We start from the raw sequence: 5,429 nt of genomic DNA, 5'->3' as shown, positions 1-5,429 counted from the left end.
CTCAGTTGTTTCATTTGGGACTAAAAACTGCTATTGTCAGCTGCCATAAGCCGCCATAAGGCGTCATAAGCCAATGAAAGGATACGCAACTGCACATGGTTATCGCCGCTCGCTTATTGTGAGATGCGGCTGCATTTCTTTTTTCTCAACATGCGTTCGTCACAAAATACGAAAGAGGAAAGAACAACGCCCTCAACGAAAAACAGACCTTGATGGAAAAATAAAACGAAGGCATTCTTGGCAAATAATGAGTGTTTCTGGTGAAGGCGAAAAACAATGATTAACATGGGGTGCCGCTATCCCGAATTAAAGACCACGACCTAGCGCCCTTCCCAGTGAAGATATCCAGACGCTTTTCTGGTGCGGGCTATATCAACGTTAGGATATCCAATCATTCGGTAGTGTACGTGTTTGAATGACCAAGCAGTCTCTTCTATAGGGGGATATTTTCTTCTCATCGTTTCAAGTGGACATCGTGAGATAGGGCAGGCTGGCAGTGGGGCAGTTCTAAGCGCAGCACACCGAAGACGAAAATAATAGATGAGACGATCCGCTACAGTGGCACAACGCACTACAACGCTGTGTTACAGTGCAGTGCAACATTTTGGTAAGCAATCAGAGCTCGCGGTTCTGTCTGTGCGTTTCGTGTACCGCGTGTTGCACTGTGATTTTTTTTGTAGACATTATAAGACTTTCTTCTTGCGAAAAACGAAACGGAACGACAGTCAAAGACAGAAATGAAGGTGGAAGTTTAGTGACTAAACTCTTGTCTCAGGAGCTCATCTGGAGGAAAGTCCCTCCACTCGACGTCGTCATCGCCGAGCCACTCCAAGCCGTCGAGCGGGCAAACGTGGGAGCCTTCTTGGTCACACTGCTCGCTGCAGGAGTCGCACAGCACGTGCATTCAGGGCAGCAACGCGGTCCTTTTGCGCACCAGTCCACAGGCACTGCACACCCTGTTCGTCGGAATGGTCTTCACGAAGCTCAGAGGTCTCCACTCGAAGTCCGGGCTGAAACCAACCAGCGTGTACTGGACAGCTGCTGTAGGCATCGCTCTTCACGCTTGGTCGCTGCAACGCCGCCTGAAAAACTGCAATTTTCCCCACTCGCAGTGTGTGCTCTTATATATTTTGCTTTGTAGGCGGTTGTCGCGATGAGTATCGCCGCGAAACTTTGTAGTGTTTCTTTGTTCATTCTCCAGAGCTGCTGGAACGCTGCTTAATCGCTTTGTTTGCGATGCAAGACGCGACCAGATTTATCTCAATCGATCGCATTCAGGCGCAGCCGATTCTGCGTTGTTTCAGAATGTTGTGCTAACTTTGCACGCTGTAGCTCGAAAGCTTTAAATTCAGCCCGACCGAGAGCGGCCAGCATTCTGTTCGACGACCGCCGAGCAGCTTGTCGCTACGCCGCCGCCGCCGAGTGATTCACTCCATTGCGGGTGCAAGTCAGCCCAAATATAGAGTTTTGTTTAGGCGCCATTTTTGCTTCCTTCCTGATCTCTGGATCACATTCACCACTGCGTGACAATATCACAGCGGCATTCGTGGATTCTTGAGAAACGTATCGCCCGTTTGGCGTTCGTTATTTGCAGTGGTGTATCCGGAGCCTCCCATATCGCTGCAGCTCAGGCGGCTTCCTTTAGGAAGAGATCAACGGAATAATAAATTTCTTTCCCTGCCTAACGTTTGAAACGAAATTTTGCAACACGCTAGAAAATGAGGATAATGGTTGTGGATCGCTACAGGCGCTGAGTGGCTATACCGTAGTAATGTTGAATACTAATGTTTCACGCTTAAAACTTCGCCGCCGAGTTGTGCGCGTTCAAGATTCGCGAGTTTCATCTCATCCGTGCCGGAGGTTCGACCCCAGCGGAAAGACAAACGTTCCGTGAAAAAATATTGCGATTTATATTGAAAAACTCGTGTTATGATCGGATTGTTACATTGCCTTCCACCAAGACACGTCTCAAAAAGCGACAGCCTTGAATTTGGACATTATGACCAATAAATCCTCCGGACATTCTGCTGGTACTTCAGAAAAAAAAAAAGGTTTTCACACACTTCGTCTGTTCCGTGTGGAACTGAGGTGAAAATCAAATTTCTTTGGACCAAGCTGCGATATACTGTTATGCCAGTGTGGAAAACTCAACATTTCACGCCAGACCTTCATACTGCTGACATCGACACGCAATATTGACATGGCAAGGTTTAAACTGTTAAGAGAACGTGCCTCCCCTTCCACATACCTGGCTTTGTTGCGATACAGTTCATATTTTGCTTATTTTAGTCATGGTGATGTTTTTATGGCGTAGGTGCATCTGCTGGAAAATAACACCATTACACGAGGTGTCTTCGTCTACATAAGGTGATATCATCCTCCCCCCCTCCCCCCGACCCCGATTAAGTCCAGCGCCATGTCAGGGAAGAAAGACAGCAAGCTTAGTTGGTGGCTTGTTTTTACGCGGGTGGTTCAAGTCTAAGAAACAAAGACCAGTGAAAGCCAGGGCAAAGCTTGTGCCCACTGCTTCACCGATGAGTACATAATGGCACTTCCGCTTATATCGGCACCAGTTATTGCTCGTAATTCTACAACTGAGCCGCACTTTTCTGATGAGGCTTTTTGAAATCTTTGCCTCGAACTTTGCAGAAATTTTTATTTAGAGGACAATATGCGACGTAGCAACTACCGCTGCCAGAATGAATGATAGAGACCTGGAAAGAACTTTCCAAACAAGGGCAAGCTCGACTCATTAATTGAACCAGGAGAGAAACCAATTAACACCCCAAAACTGCAGGGCACAACCCGTTATAGATTCTCTACAGGAGCTTCATTCGGCTAAAAGATATCTTGACAGCGAAGTGAGGTGTTCTTGTAAGAATATATTGCAACTGTATGACGGCGATGAAGCTACGTCTAAAAAAAGGGGACCTCTTTTTGACCTGAAATGTTCCTAAACCGTATACAAAAATGGTAACCGCTTGGCCTTTCACGAGAAAAAAGAAAAGATTTTGAGACAGTTTTTGTCGCCCACTTCCGTTAGCCCAAGCTTCAGGGATGTTAGTTTCAAAACGGCACTCACTTCGTCCTTCCGGCCCTCAAGGCAGGATTTAATGGGGTGGCAGGAAAAGTTCTTACATCCTTGAAACAAGATATCCTAGAAAAATTATATGTCTTTTCCCCGCCGATAGTCATCAGAAGCTTCAGAAGGAGGTTAACGAGAAGAAAGTTCTGATTGGCTACCCTGCACTGGGGAAGAGGGATGATGGGGGCGTAAAAGAACAAGAAAATAACTAGCGCATTGCAGTCCGCAGCAAGCACGACAAGCAATGGCACACACGCTGTAAGTCACACGCCGCCGTGGCTGTAGCCTGCACACCTTGAGGGCTGCCGGCCGCTGCGAGCTGAGTAGAACAGATCGAGAGTCTTCCATCATAACACAAGGCAAAGAGGGAGGACAGCCATCAAAGAGCATGACTGTCGGTGACGACTTAGAAGAGCCAGCGGTAGATGTATGGGCTGAACTTGGCAATCGCCCAAATGATGGCGAAACATTCGATTTCTGTGGCAGGGTAGTTGGATTCCGCCTTAGTGAGGGCGCGGCAATAGCAAGTGGCAACATATTCCTGATACCCAGACGCTTCATCGCATGGCGCGGAGACTGCTTTTCGGCACTGTATGCAGAGCATTCACGAACAATTCTGGGCTGTAATCTCGCCTGGCCCGTAGATGGTACTGTCAGGGGCAAAATCTCTAGGATGCGTCATCGGAAACCGGAGCTGTCACTAACCGCTGACGGGTGACCACACTTGTCGTTGTGAAATTCTGACTCACGTGCTGTGATGTGTGCTTGTGAGAGCAAGTAATCGCTAATAAACACAGCAGGAATTAGCCAAAATGGTATCTCGCACGTCCGGGATAATTTTTCTTCCCAATAGTACATGCAGGGCTATTAGCCATACCTATTACAAATAATTTATGGCTGCTGAAACCTACACCAAACAACAGGCGATGCAGCGAAGCTTCTGTACGTCGTGGTAGGCCGGGTAGAAGCCGAAGCTTCAGGTCAGGGTCCGGAAATTTTCAAAGTTTGAATATTGGCTGAACTTCCACGTGGAGAGCATTACCTCGCGCGCAAGTGCGCGAAGCCTACCCGCTCCATCTGCTTTCGAAATGGGGATCGACACACTATCGCCGTCGTGGTGAGCTGTTCACGCGACCTCTTCCGCGCTGTGATTACCTGCTATGCCGCTGTGTAATGGTAGCCATTGGTAGATAATGTCGTGCCGTTTATTGATGGCAGAGTGATGCAGCTCTCGGACTTTCGACACTAGTTGTTCATGGGCTCGACGGCTAAAAGCAACTTGAAAGCCTTGGAGGTCCGCTTTGTAATCGGTGAAAATAGACCACTGCTGAGGGCTGGGCTGATTGAAGTGCTCAAAGGCGACACGAAGAGCGCCTAGTTTTGCACCTGTTGAAGTCTGGTGAGCTTTCATAAATTTTATTTCAATGTTCGTTGCGTTGATAACCGTGGAGCCCGAAGAAGTAATTGGTATACAGAGCCGTCGTAGTTGACGTGCAGCCGTTTTGCATGGTGCTAATGAAAATATTCAACAATGACTTGTATTAGATCTATAAGCGATAAATCAACATTATTCCTGATGCCGGTTATTGAAAGAAGCACCCGGATTTCGAGCAGGCTCCATAACGTGGAGTACGGTCTAGGGGCGGGTACTGAGACGGCAGAATGGCGTGATGTCCATCAGTGGTCGTTGTAAATTATGTGCGCGCCCTGCTAATGGTAAGATGGGCAAGAGTGTGAGAGGGCACCCAGGAGATGTGCGACTAGTACAGTTGCGGCTGGAGACTCTTTTTGGTAATACTAGGGAGATCCGGAACGCTTGAGCTTGAATGCTTTGTAGACTTCGTATGTTTTTCTTCCTAATGTTTACGAGTGCAGGAAGGCTGTGCCGAAGGACTCCCATGAATAATGTGTTTCAGCTGCATCATCGACTGCGTTGACGCTTCCCAGGACTTTTCCTCAAGAAACGAGAGAAGGTGAGCAATGGCTTTCAGTCTCCTTCTGTGTGAAATATAAGGGGTGCATGATAGATTTCGGTCGATTACTCCCAGAAATCTATGGCTCTTTTCGCAGGGTTTTGTTGTGCCGTCTATATATAGGCGATAATAAGACATGGTCTTGAGTGTAAACGCAACAAGCTAAACTTTTCTGTTGAAATCTCGAGGCCTTGTAAGTGAAGGTAGGCCGCAAGAATACTTGACGCCTTTGCAGCCTCGGTCGAACGTGTGGGCGCTTTTATCCGGAAGGCCAGGTACAGGTGTCGTCCAGATATATTGAGAGTTGTGCCGACTGCCGTAGTAAATCGGTAAGCACGACAAGAGTAAGATCTAAGAGTGTTCGGCTTAGG

The sequence above is a fragment of the Amblyomma americanum genome, chromosome 9, assembly GCF_052857255.1.
Source record: "Amblyomma americanum isolate KBUSLIRL-KWMA chromosome 9, ASM5285725v1, whole genome shotgun sequence".
In the NCBI taxonomy this organism is placed as follows: Eukaryota; Metazoa; Arthropoda; class Arachnida; order Ixodida; family Ixodidae; genus Amblyomma; species Amblyomma americanum.
The sequence above is the reverse complement of the archived record's forward strand: the minus strand, read 5'-3'. Positions refer to the sequence as shown.